Source organism: Bos grunniens, chromosome 11 (assembly GCF_055505025.1).
Source record: "Bos grunniens cultivar Pamir isolate PY7600 chromosome 11, Bosgru_T2T1.0, whole genome shotgun sequence".
Taxonomy (NCBI): Eukaryota; Metazoa; Chordata; class Mammalia; order Artiodactyla; family Bovidae; genus Bos; species Bos grunniens.
In genome coordinates, this window is record NC_141175.1 from 64,855,189 (window position 1) to 64,869,103 (window position 13,915).

Sequence of the window (13,915 nt, forward strand, 5' to 3'; positions counted from 1 at the left end):
CATCTGAGCCACCAGGGAAGCCTGAGTAATCCTGAGTTGGAACAATTACTGTACTCATTTTGCAAGTGTGAAAGCCAAGGCTCTGAGAGGTAAATTGCCTCAGTCACACAATAAGTGAGGAACCAGGCAGTGTGACCAGAGGATGATCAAACTACTGTTCTGCCTGACTATAGTTGGTGCTCGATGAATGTTGAGGTTCTGATGAATTCAGTTTTGCTATCTGTGACCCGGGGAGTTACTTCTTGCACAGATTTTTGGAGGCCAAAATGAGAAATACGTATGTAAACGCTTTGACACTGTGAAGCACTGTAGGACTGGACGATGCTTTCAGGAGGCTCTCTGTGCTTCTGCAGGCACTTTCCCCTCTGGCTGAAGTGCCCTGCAGTGTTGGCTCCACAGCTGGTCAAGTCTTGCTTTTATAGAGTCTTGATTGCCCTTCTTAATACACCTGTGTACGTGTGTTTTTCTTCTTTTTAAAAATCTCATTCGCAGTGCATTGCCTCACGTTGTGAGGTGTTGGCTTGAACACCTGTATGTAGTCTGTACTGCATTGTCATGCAGCGACCCTGCTGTATCCATGTCTGTACTCCCAGGAGCATTACATGGAGGGGCCTCAGTACCAGCTGAATTGGAGGTGCCCAGGTAGCATTATCCACCTGGATAGGTGGGCTGGGCAAGCATTCCCATCCTGGAATGGACAGTACAATGGCTGAGCTGGGCTGAGCCCTGCGGTGGCCCATGCTCCCACAGTGAGTTTCTGGTGGAGCTTCAACCAGAGCTTAGGCTTCTGGGATCCTGTTCGTGATCACTGCCTCCCCAGGAGCTGGTCAGTGAAATGGAAAATTAGGACCATCCTTCCTTGGCCTCCAGGTCCTCCTCATCTTTGCCGACCAATCGTGTGTTATTCTTTCTCAGATGTCCAGGTCCTTCCAAAATGATCAGGAAACTTCCTGAGACTGCCCAGCTTCTGATGGCCAAGATTTGGGAAAATTGTCTTTGATGGCGTGGAGACTGCCCAGAGGAGGGGAGGAGGAGTGTAGAGTCACAGGTTTTGTGGGCCTCTCAACCAAATCCAGGCTTTGAATGGGGCATAGTAAAATCTTGCTGTTACTCCCTCCTCCCTAAACACACACTTACACACACACACACACACACGAGTGTCTGTGTGTATACATACACATGCACTCCAGATATCTCTATATATACATATTTATATCTATATGTATCTCTCTATATATCTATATATGTATGTTTGTGGCTGCTTTGGGACCACTGAATTTTTCTCCCTCCCCAGCGGAGCTCCCTTTGGGAACATGGCCCTAGTGGTAATTTGGGAGTGTTTGAATCAGTCTGTCATCCCACACCAGAAGCTTTTTTCTTTCTCTTGGTTGTTCCTGCCAGTTCTCTTTGGTTTTCTTTGTACTGTATTCTCAGCTAGGGATAAAATATAGTTTATCCTTGCTGGCTGGGAGGGACTGACTCACTAGAGAGTGAACCCCTCAGGAATAGTTTACTGATGCAGGGATTAAAATGAGCTGTGTCCACCCTGCCATACCCTGCATATTTCAAAGATGGGATGGAGCCAGCCCCTCATGCATGCGCCAGCCTCCTGGAGAGCTTTATGATGATGACTCCCTCTCCTGTTCACTTCAGGGCATGTGGGTGCCAGGAGCAGAGACAAGTTTGGATGTAAGCAAAGTTGCTACTTCAGCTCTTGCTGCCCCAGGGCCTGAATGTAGATAAAGTACAGCTCCTGAGACCTGGGTGAGGGCCTGTGAAGAAGATACATGGAGCCTCCAGGCCTTGGCCAACCCTGTAGAGGATTTCTTTCTAGTCTCCTCTTCTTGGCCCGTTCACATCCCACTTTCTCTGGGTCCAGTCTACACCCTGGTTCTGCTGAGAAGCCCCTGTGTTGGCAGAGGAGCAGTGGTCATGTTGCCCAGTGGATCTCACAGCCATGCACTTGCTGGTGTGTGGGGCATGTGTCACAGACATGCCCATGTCGGGCAGTAAAGAGTTGATGTTCGACTGGTGTGGGCAGGCCTAGGACCAGGGCCCTGAATGATGAGATGCTCCCTCACTGCCTCGAGAAGGAGCATTTTAATTTCAGGATCCTCATCTCTCAGATGGATGCAATTAGTCTGCTTTTCCCTGGGGAAGGAGCAAGAAGGGGCTGAGGAGGAGCAGTAATGTCATTTTAGGGCACTTTGGAAATCACAGGACTGAGTCCTAAGGGGTCTCCTCAATAACATAGGTGAAAAGGTCTATGCTTTGTTAGGTGCATGAACTCCAAATCCCCTAACTTCTCTCTCATTCTAAAGAGCAAGCTGGGATGGAAGTGACAGTGACCTTCTCATGGGGGAAATCTCGAATCTCTTCTCAATTATTAGAACAAAATAAATTATTTTCAAGCCGTAAGTTGTTATGGGAACAATGTGCCTGTGACTCAGGTCATATCTGTTAGAGACACATGGTTGCTTCCCAACACAGTGGAGAACTGCGTTTCTAACGCAGTCTACCTTTGATAATAGACGGTCCTATACAGTTCACAGTCTTCCCAGGTGGCTCAGTGGTAAAGAATCTGCCTGCAATGCAGGAGACGTGGGTTCAATCCCTGGGTCGGGAAGATCCCCTAGAGAAGCAAATGGCAACCCACTCCAGTGTTCTTGCCTGGGAAATCCCATAGACAGAAGAGCCTGGCGGGCTACAGTCCATGAGGTCACAGAGAGTTGAACATGACTTAGCAACTAAACAACAACAATAATATATGGTTCAGTGTTTTGGGTTTGAGTGTTATCTCCCTAAAAGTATTGTAGGACCATGGTGTTAGGACTGAAAGGCATATTAAAGTCATCTGGTTCAATTTCTTTATTCAGTGTATGAGGAAAGTGTTGTCCCGAGAGGTAGATAACTCACTCAAGGTCACACAGTGAGTTATGGGCTAGCAGTGGAATCTGACCTCTCAGCCCTTAGTCTAGTGCTCGTTCCCCTTTCTGATGCCACCTGTGCCTTTGTGGCATGCTGGCTGTGTATCCTATTCATAAAAGGACCAAGAATGCATATGCCAAACCTCACCTGGATGCCATGTACATAAAAGCAAGAATGAATTAAAAATAGTCAGGAAGTCTCCTTGGCAGTTTTACCACATTGCCCATTCTTTCCTTAATATGGCTGAGATTTCTACTCAGCCTTTTTTATATTTGAGAATACTTAGAAGCAACTCAACAGTCCAAAAACGAGATTGGTAAATGATGGTACATGCCCATAATGCATTGTCTTGCAGTTATTTAAAATGATGCTGTAGAATAATAGCTATCAACACAGAGAGGTACAGTAGAATGTTATGTGTAAAGCAGCAGAATTCTTAAGTATATAGGAGTATAACCTTAGTTCAGAAAAAAATAAATCCAGTATACACAAAAAAAGGGATATCAAAATGTTAACAGCTGTTATAATATCTGGATATTGGATTATGGAGTGATCTTTATTCTTTTCTGTATTTCCATTTTTTCAATGAAGATTTATTACTTTTATATCAGGGAGAAACAAAAGGTGTTATTTTTTTAAGAAGAAGTCGGCACTAGAAAGATTTATACACAGTCCTCCAAAAAAGTCAGTTGGGAATGCATGCTCTTCTACAATACAAATTCAGATCTCAATGTGGCTCCTGACAGCAGTTCTGATAAAAGGATAGGAAAGGTGAATTTGGAATTTGAGTTTTCTTTCCTTTATTGGTTCTGGGCCAGATCATTTGATCTCCCTGTTTTCAGTCTTCTGGTGTCTCTTATGGGTGTAATCCTTCTACCTTCTCTGGGGAAGGAGAGGGCAATATATGTAGGAAGGAGCCATACGCACTCAGAAGTACCTTGGAAGTCTTAAATCCTTGGCCATAAAGAGGTCAAAGTGAATGGGTGGTAATGACCGAAGGGAGCTGCGGAAACTCAGCTCAGGCTTCCGGAATGTGAAATAAAGATAGGACTGGACCCTGCTGCTCAGGATTCTCCTGCTGTGTTGGAAGTGAGGCGTGGAAATCCCCTCAGCTGGTGTTTGGCAAATTTGCATGGAATACTCCTTAGCTGAACCGGCTTGGCCTTCAAAAACTGATCAGGGGAGTTTGGAGGAAGCTGAGGTTTCTGTCACCGCAGTCTAACATTGCGGTTCTTCCCAGAGATGACACTTGCTGTCGGGGCCCATGTTGGCCTCCCACAGAGAAAGAGGATTGGGATGCCCTCTGCCTGGGAACTGGGAATGAACAAGACAGCCTGAGGCTCCCGGATGACGGGTTCATGTGGACCACAACTCAGTCGATGGATTCTTCTCTCTGCTTTGCAGGGGCTTCCTGAGCCACTTGAGAAATGTGCAAATATTTTTGTCTTGCAACTAGAAAAACTGCCAAATTGAGGGCAGAAGGAGAAGGGACCTCCTTCCCCCAAACCCGCTGATATGAAAACACAGGCCTTTCTTTTCTTTAGGGTGGCTCGGCATGGCTCCAACTTGACTCCGAGCACTGGTCCCTGAGACTTTGACCTGATCTGGGAAGGTTTGAAAGGCTAATCCACTCATTCCCATTCCAGACAGTCATAGTTTAGGGCTGCTGGTGGATACAGTCTACACTGTGGAAAAGAGCAATGTGATTACAATTGGTTTTACCGGCTCCCCGGAGCCCGCAGGGAGGCTCCCTCTGTCATAATGTGGGGCTGACCACCAGGATGACCTGGGCAGCCAGCCTCTGGGATGGCCCTCTGATCTTTAGCTGATCGACCTCCTCTGCAGCCGAGACATCAGCAGAAGTCTCGAAGGCAAGCAGGGCACGTCCTTCTGGACTGTGTGTGACCTCCTGTTTTAATCACTGTTGCTCTTGATCCTGCTGCTCCAGGAAATCTGAAATGAGTCTTGCTGATGGAGCAAATGACAAGTCTTGAAAGCTTGTGCTGGTGACATCTTGCCAACTTTCAAGGCTTAGCTCAGATGCAGTTTTTACAGTGAAGCCCTCTCTCATCCTCCGTTTTCCATTCCTTCCTGTCTCCAGCCTATGTTTCAGACCTTGAGTTAGCCCTCATTCCTTTCTGCTGTGCATTTCAGTTCATTGCTTGCCTGTCTGTCTGCACCTCTGAGCTATAAACTCCACAGCATTCTTCACTGTGCTGGCCTTGTGTAGGTGCCCATTAAATGCCTGGTGGTTTGAAATAAAAGGATGGGCCCCATGGTACTGGTGTACTCCAACTTTGCCAGTTGCTTTGACCATTCCTGGTCCCACACTAAGTTTATTTTCTTCCCTTAATACCTACCTTGGTATGGGAGGCTGAGGCAGTCCATTGATTAAACAATAAATAATAAGTCAGCAAAGATGAGCCTTTTTCCAATGGCTCAGTGGGTAAAGAACCTGCCTACAATGCGGGAGGTGCAGGAGACACTGGTTCAATCCCTGAGCTGGGAAGATCCCCTGGAGGAGGAAATGGCAACCCATTCCAGTATTCTTGCCTGAAAAATACCATGAACAAGGAGCCTGTAGGGGTACAGTCCAAAGGTTTGCAAAGAGTTGGATATGACTGAGCGGCTGAGCACACATACCACAGCCTTAGGGAAAGTCCTGTTCCAGGGTTGTAAGTGAGACTGGAATGTGCCAGCACAATCAACCAAGGGCTTCTATCTCCTTCTTTTTGGGCTTCCCTGGTGTCTCAGATGGTAAAGAATCTACCTGAAATGCAAGAGACCTGGGTTTGATCCCTTGGTCAGGAAGAACCCCTGGAGAAGGGAATGACTACCCACTTTAACATTTTTGCCCAGAGAATTGCATGGACAGAGGAGTCTGGTGGGCTACAGTTCACAGGGTTACAAAGAGTTAGACATGACTGAGTGACTAACACTTTCACTTTTCACTTTCAGTAAGAGGAATGCCCTGGCCCTCAACTTTGAAAGACTTGTAATGGAACCTCTAAGAAAACATTACCCACCTGGACAAATAAGAACCATGCTGGATGGTGCTGGAAGTTGTGGACAAGGTCACAGGTACTATCAGAGAGGCCATTCTGGAGGGGAACAATTTCCCTTTGCACCTTAATGATGGGAAGGATTCTGATGAACCAGTCTATCATTTTCCAAGCAAGAAGAGGAAAGAACTTGGAATTTGTGTCAAAGATTTGAGTTTATTTTCTGACACGGACCTTTTCTAGGCCAAAGACAAGCCACATAACCACTCTAGCCCCCTATTTTTAAAAATGAGAATCCTGAAAAAAGTCTGCTTGGCTTTCCTTCTGGGATGCTGGTGGCATAAAGGAGTGAAACCTTTTAGAAATAGTAAAAGCATATATAAATATCACTTCTTAATATTTCCCTTATCAGTAGGGAGGATGTGTTATCTGCTTGCATGTTTTTAGAAGCAGTTATTCCATTTGTTAAGGCAATTCATTGTGTGAGTCCCTGTAGAACATTTTACATCTTTCTGACCCACTCTGATTATTGCTAAACTCCCTCACTGAGGTTTTTTCCAATGCATTCTTGTGCTTTTAAAACTGTCTTTTAATCCAGTTGTTGTTTAGTCACTAAGTTGTGTCTGACTCTTCGTAACCCCATGGACTGCTTCACACCAGGCTTCCCTGTCCTTCACTATCTCCCAGAGTTTGCTCAGATTCATGTCCATTGAGTCCATGATGCCGTCCAATTGTCTCATCCTCCATCAGCCGCTTCTCCTCTTGCCTTCAAACTTCCCCAGCATCAGGATTTTTTCCAATGAGTTGGCTCTTTGTATCAAGTGGCCAAAGTATTGGAGCTCTAGCTTCAGCATCAGTCCTACTGAATATTCAGCATTGATTTTCTTTAGGATTGACTGGTTTGATTCTTTGCAGTCCAAGGGACTCTCAAGAGTCTTCTCCAATACCACAGTTCAAAAGCATCAGTTCTTTGGTGTTCAGCCTTTATGGTCTAACTCTCATATCTGTATGACTACTGGAAAAACAAAAGCTTTGACTATACGGTCCTTTGTCAGCAAAGTGATATCTCTGCTGTTCAATATGCTGTCTAGGTTTGTCATAACTTTTCTTCCAAGGAGCAAGTGTCTTTTAATTTCATGGCTGTAGTCACCATCTTCAGTGATTTGGGGGCCCAAGAAAATAAAATCTGTCACTGCTTCTACTTTTCCCCTTATATTTGCCTTAAAATGATGGGACTGGATGTCATGATCTTGGTTTTATGAGTGTTGAGTTTTAAGCCAGCTTCTTCACTCTCCTCTTTTACCCTCATCAAGAGACTCTTTAGTTCCTCTTTACTTTCTGCCTTTAGAATGGTATCATCTGCATATCTGAGGTTGTTGATATTTCTCCTGGCAAACTTGATTCCAGCTTATGATTCATGCAGCTCAGCCTTTTTCATGGTGTACTCTACATAGAAGTTAAACAACCAAGGCGACAGTATACAGCCTTGTTGTATTCCTTTCCCACTTTTGAACCAGTCCATTGTTCCATGTCCAGTTCTAACTGTTGCTTCTTGTCCCACATACAGGTTTCTCAGGAGATAGGTGAGATGGTCTGGTATTCCCATCTCTTTAAAATTTTTCCACAATTTTTTGTGATCCACACAGTCAAAGGCTTTATTTAACATAGTCAGTGAAGCAGAAGTAGATGTTTTTCTGGAATTCTCTTGCTTTCTTTATGATTCAATGAATGTCGACAATTTGATCTCTAGTTCCTCTGCCTTTTCTAAATCCAGCTTGAACATCTGAAATTTCTTGATTCACATACTGCTGAAGCTTTAAGGATTGTTTATGCTTGAGCATAACCTTACTAGCATGCAACAGGAGCACAATTGTATGATAGTTTGAACATTCTTTGACATTGCCCTTCTTTGGGATTGGAATGAAAACTGATCTTTTCCAGTCTGGTGGCCACTGCTGAGCTTTCCAAATTTGCTGACATATTCAGTGCAGCTCTTTAACAGCATCGTCTTTTAGGATTTGAAATAGCTCAACTAGAATTCTATCACCTCCACTAGTTTTAGTTGTAGTAATGCTTCCTAGGGCTTCCCTTGTAGCTCAGTTGGTAAAGAATCTGTCTGCAGTGCAGAAGACCTGGGTTTGATCCCTGGGTTGGGAAGATCCCCTGGAGAAGGAAATGGCAACCCACTCCAGTATCCTTGTCTGGAAAATCTCATGGACAGAGGAGCCTGGTGGGCTGCAGTCCATGGGGTTGCAAAGAGTCGGGCATGACCGAGAGACTAACACTTATACTTAATGCTTCCTAAGGCCCACTTGACTTCACACTTCTATCTGGCTCTAGGTGAGTGACCACACCATTGTGGTTATCTGGGTCACCATTTCTGTATAGTTCTTCTGGGTATTCTTGCTGCCTCTTCATAATCTCTGTTGCTTCTATTAGGTCCTTACTGTTTCTGTCCTTTATTATACCCATCCTTGCATGAAATGTTGAATGGAAATGAAAAACATTGCATGAAATGTTCCCTTGATATCTCCAGTTTTCTTGAAAAGATCTCTAGTCTTTCCCATTCTATTGTTTACTTCTACTTTGCATTGTTCATTGGAGAAGGCCTTATCTTTCTTTACTCTTCTCTGGAACTCTTCATTCAGTTGGGTATGGCTTTTCCTTTCTCCCTTACTTTTTTTTTTTTTAATTTTATTTTATTTTTAAACTTTACATAATTGTATTAGTTTTGCCAAATATCAAAATGAATCCGCCACAGGTATACATGTGTTCCCCATCCTGAACCCTCCTCCCTCCTCCCTCCCCATACCATCCCTCTGGGTCGTCCCAGTGCACTAGCCCCAGCTATTTGTAAAGACCCCTCAGACAACCATTTTGCCTTCTTGTATTTCTTTTTCTTTGTGATGATTTTGGTCACTGTCTCCTGGACAATGTTATGAACCTCTCTGTCCATAAGTTCTTCAGACACTCCGTCTACCAAATCTAATCCCTTGAATCTACTCATCATCCCCACTGTAAGGGATTTGATTTAGGTCATAGCTGAATGGCCTAGTGGTTTCCTTAACTTTCTTCAATTTAAGCCCAAATTTTGCAATAAGGAGCCCAGGGTCTGAATCACAGTCATCTCCAGGTCTTGTTTTTGCTGATGCTATAGAGCCTCTCTATCTTTGGCTGCAAAGAATATAGTCAATCTGATTTCAGTTTTGACCATCTGGTGATGTACATGTGTAGAGTTGTCTTTGTGTTGTTGGAAGAGGGTGTTTGCTATGACCAGTGTGTTCTCTTGGTAATCTCGGTTAGCCTTTGCCCTGCTTCATTTTGTATTTCAAGGCCAAATTTGGCTGTTACTCCAGGTATCTCTTGGCTTCCTCCTTTTGCATTCCAATTCCCTAAGAAAAGGACGTCTTCTTTTGGTGTTAATTCTAGAAGGTCTTATATGTCTTCATATAATTGGTCAACTTCAGCTTCTGTGGCCTCACTGGCTGGGACCTAGGCTTGGATTACTGTAATTCTGAGTGATTTCTCTTGGAAAGGAATTGAGATTAAGCTGTTGTTTTTGAGGTTGCACCCAAGTACTACATTTTGGACTCTTTTATTGACTATGAGGACTATTCCATTTTGTCTAAGGGATTCTTGCCCACAGTAGTAGATAAAAAGGTCATCTGAGTTAAATTCACCCATTCCCATCCATTTTAGTTCACTGATTGCTAAGATGTCAATGTTCACTCTTACCATCTCCTGCTTGACCGCATCCGATTTACCTTGATTCATGGACCTAACATTCCAGTTTCATATGCGGTATCGTTCTTTATAGCACTGGACTTTATTTTCACCACTAAACATATTAACAACTGAGCATTGTTTCCTCTTTGGCCCAGATACTTCATTCTTTCTGGAGTTCTTAGTAATTGCCTTCCCCTCTTCTTTATTAGTGTATTGGACACCTTCTGACTGGGGTGGGGGGCACTCATCTTCTGATGTCATATCTTTTTGCCCTTTAATACTGTTCTTGGGGTTCTTGTGGCAAGAATGCTGGAGTTGTTTGCCATTTCCTTCTCCAGTGGACCATGCTTTGTCAGAAATTTTCACTATGACCTGTCTGTCTTAGGTGGCCCTGCATGGGATGGCTCATAGCTTCACTGAGTTATGCAAGCCCTTTTGCTCTGACAAGGCTATGATCCATGAAAGGGTTTTAATCTAGAGTTATCAATATATTTTACATCATTGCACAATACCACACACTTAGGTGTCAGTTTATACATATGCACACAAGTACATATCAAACAAAATTTTCATAAAACCAAATACCCATGTTTTCCTGGTGGCTCAGTGGTAAAGAATCTGCCTGCCAATGCAGGAGACATGGCTTTGGTCCCTGGTCTGGGAAAATCCCATGTGCTGCGGAGCAACTAAGCCCATGAGCCACGACTATTGAGTTTGTCTGTGCTGTGGAACCTGAAAGCGGCAACTACTGAGCCCCAGTGCTACAACTACTGAAGCCTGCATGCCTTTAAGAGCCTGTACTGTACAAGAGAAACCTCTGCAAAGAGAAGCCCACGCTACAACTAGGAAAGTCTGAGCAGCAACAAAGACCTAGGGCAGCCCCCGACCTGCTCAAAAAAAAAAAAAAAGAGAAAAAAGAAAGAAAAAAAAAACCCCAGAGCCCCTGCTATCTACAATACATTGATCTTTTGTTTCCATTTATTTTCTTTCCACAGAGTGCCCTGCTGGAAGCAGTATTTTGGAAAGGATAATCGGGAAGCAGTAATTATGTTCAATATTTCTCCTGGTCAGAGAGATGTGGCTTTTGTTTTTTGGGTAGAGTATGCAAGTTTGGGGCCCGAGCTGAATTGTTCAGGGGTTTAGGAAGAGAGAGAGCTGCCACCTGAATTATTCCTTTCCACTTTTCTTCTGGTGAATAGTCTTTCTCCTAAGTAATGATGTTTTCTTGTTTGCTTGCTTACTTTAAAGGAGCACTGAATACTTAGTCACCTAAGTTCATACCAAATTATTTACCTTCTCAGGGTGCCCAGACATTTGATCTGACTTTGAAAGCATCCATAAACATCAATTTTCCCCCTTTGTCTGAAGTCGGAACATTCCGTCTTCCAGGTGGTTTAGCAATAAGGCTTGATTTCCCTGAGAAGGCTTCAGCTTGTCCCAGGAAGAACCAGGGGATAGAATTGAAGGGAGAAGGTATATGTTGCTGAGGGAGAAAGCAGATGGGTGAGAAGAGACCGGGACTTGGGGGAAGGGGTGCACTTACCCCTGGTTTCACCTTGTGCAGTGATGGAATCAGCTAACTTGGTATCTGAGTCTCTTAACTCTGTAGCCTTGATTTATATCTCATCTTTCTCAAATGGTACTGTTCTCTAGAACTGATGGTGGGAAGTTGAGCTAAAAGGCAAGACGGAGGGACACATAATTGGTAGCTCATAAATAAGGAGCAAGAAGGGGCTGATATTTGCTTTGAGTTTATTTATTGCCTTCTTTGGTGGAACGTGACATAACAAACCCAAGCATCAGAGGCTGGGATAATGAGGGGAATGACTGAGGGTTGGAACTGAGAGTCCTGCTCCTTGCATTCCTGTGTGGAGTGTGCTACACCGACAGAGAGAGGGGATTTTCTGATTGTCTCTGCCATGCTGACCTTCTGTGTGTTTACTTTTCAGTCAGTTTGGGGAAGGCCCCTTTGAACTCTGCGGTATGAACAAGTTCACTCCTCCTCCACTTTCCTTTTCTTTTTCTTATCCCCTCTTGCCCGAAATGGTTTGCTGAGTGACAAATAAACACGAGTTGTTTTTACAGGTGTAAAACCAACAGATCAAATGCCGGCCTGTGCCTGGGCTTGTGAATGGGGACTGTGTTATGTTTGGAGAATACCACCGCATCATTTACACTTGCAAACCCTTTGTAATCTTAATCTCTTTGTTGCTTTTATGTTATACTGGCCCCCCAAGGTTAAAGAAAGAGATTTAGACCTTAAACACAAATCCAGCCTTCAAGCTCTGGAATTATCTTTGCCTTTAAATGCAGCTGATCAATGCCCATTTCTTTTGAAAATAAAACCCTTTTGAACCTTGAAAGCCTTCCACTGTTGAGCTATGCCTAAGTGCCACATGGGGGAATGGGCAGAAAAGAGCCCATTTTTCCCTTGGTGCTTGCATTAGGGGTCCCAGAGTTCAGTCCAACGCAATCAATTTAATTGGCGCTAGCTCTGGTGACAAATTATGCTGGTTTACACTCCAGTGTAGCAGAGATTCCTCAAATGCTGGGGAAGAAGGGAGATACACTTCTTGGTCTCTACTTAAAGAGGGCAACAGTATTGGAAAAGGAGCACATTTAATTTATCACTGTCAGAGCAGGTGCAAAGTTTAATTCTAACTAAAAGCATTAAACAATTAACCCAGACAGTCAGGCCTTCTGAAAATGCTCAGTAGCAGGGAACACACGGACCAGATTACCAATGGAAACGTCGATGCTTCTCTTTTTTTCCACTGAATATCTTCTTGCACTTTTTTTTTTTAAACAAAGGAAAATCCCAGAAATACAATAACTTCTCAGGTCTTTTGGTTGATGTCTGAATTGAAAGGGCCAGAGAGGACACCACCTTACACTCAAAGATCAACAAATAGCTGCCCCTCGAGCCCCGGTTGATTAGCTGTAAGAGCAAGAAGAAGTCACTAGAGTGTAAAGCTCTCATGGGCTGCTTGTCCCAGTTTTGTTTTTTTTAATGGTGAAATATATTGTCATGCAATATGTATTCTATTAATTTGTATTATTCTGTGGTATCTGAATCTTTGGAAGTTATCTAGTATTTTTGGAGGGGTGGTGGGCAAAAGAGAAGGACTAGGGGATGGACAGGATTCAGATAGCAATGACATCCAGCTGGACGTAGAGATGAACACTGCCTCTAGGATACTTAATACATTTACTTTTCGTGGTTGTTGAGTTGACCAGAGAATCTTTGTGTTTTAGAGCTGTAAGGTCCTTGGAGAATTTTGAGGCTTAAACTGGAGAATTTTGCTGTGTAATTGTTAAGGCCTAGCCAGAGAGAGTAAGTTTCTGCTCCACATTATACATAAGATAATATGTAGATATTATTTCTACAGCTACTATGACTCCATGCAGGCAGTCCAGAAAAAACTGTGAGCTTTGGAGGCTGTCAGTTCAGTCCTGTATTTGAATTGTGACTGCTTCATCCTTGGCGTTTTAAGCATCTGTAAGCACTGGATGTTGTTCCACACCCCTGGTGAGGTCATATGTATAATGCACCGACCCTAGTAGATGGCATCTCTAGCCCTTATCATGTGTTAATTTCTTACCTCTTTTCCTTCAGATACTCAGATTAAAAGAAGGACAATAGATAAAATATCCACTCCAGTGTCTCATATACATTAGCAGTTTATTTTCAACTCTTTAATCAACCAGAGAAAAATAATTTATCTTATGATTTCAACCCTTTGGACATTTAGAAACATTATTGTTATCTGGATTCATTTACAGTTCAGACCTGTATTACTGAGGGAAAAGGTTAAAATTGAGTTTGTTTAAAAAAAAAAAATGTGACTAGAAGATATTTAGGCTGTATGAGACCTTAGAGATGGTAGACCACCTTCCTCACTTACAGATGAGGAAACATAGGCCAAGATTGGTTAAATAGATTACCAGGGACAGAGCTGGCTACCACAGGCCAGCCTGGCTGGTGATATGAAGGTCACGCCCCTGACTCAGCCTTACACAACCCTTTGGATCCATTGAACACACATTGAAACTAGAGGGGGCCTGTTCTGAAATTGTCTGAAAGGTAATCTGCTCTTGGGTAAGCTACCAGATTGCTGTAGAAGAGAAAATTATGGTGGCAATATAGCATATTGTATAACTTGGTTCGGGAAGAAGGAAATGGCAACCCACTCCAGTATTCTTGCCTGGAAAAATCCCGTGGACAGAGGAGCTTGGCATGCTATAGTCCTTAGGGTCAC

General features: G+C 43.6%; 1 long non-coding RNA gene across 9 annotated transcripts in view; it reads left to right on the plus strand.

The window, feature by feature from the left end:
• Positions 1-13,915, plus strand: part of LOC147363259 (uncharacterized) — a 408,991-nt gene that overhangs the window by 295,560 nt on the left and 99,516 nt on the right. For 5 of the 9 annotated variants that reach the window (XR_015135898.1, XR_015135903.1, XR_015135906.1 and 2 more), the window contains 2 exons: positions 5,887-6,009; positions 10,652-11,762. This is a non-coding gene — a long non-coding RNA (uncharacterized LOC147363259). Of the gene's footprint in view, positions 1-5,886; positions 6,010-10,651; positions 11,763-13,915 lie in introns of those variants that run through there. The other 4 variants (XR_015135899.1, XR_015135901.1, XR_015135904.1 and 1 more) reach the window with 2 other exon arrangements.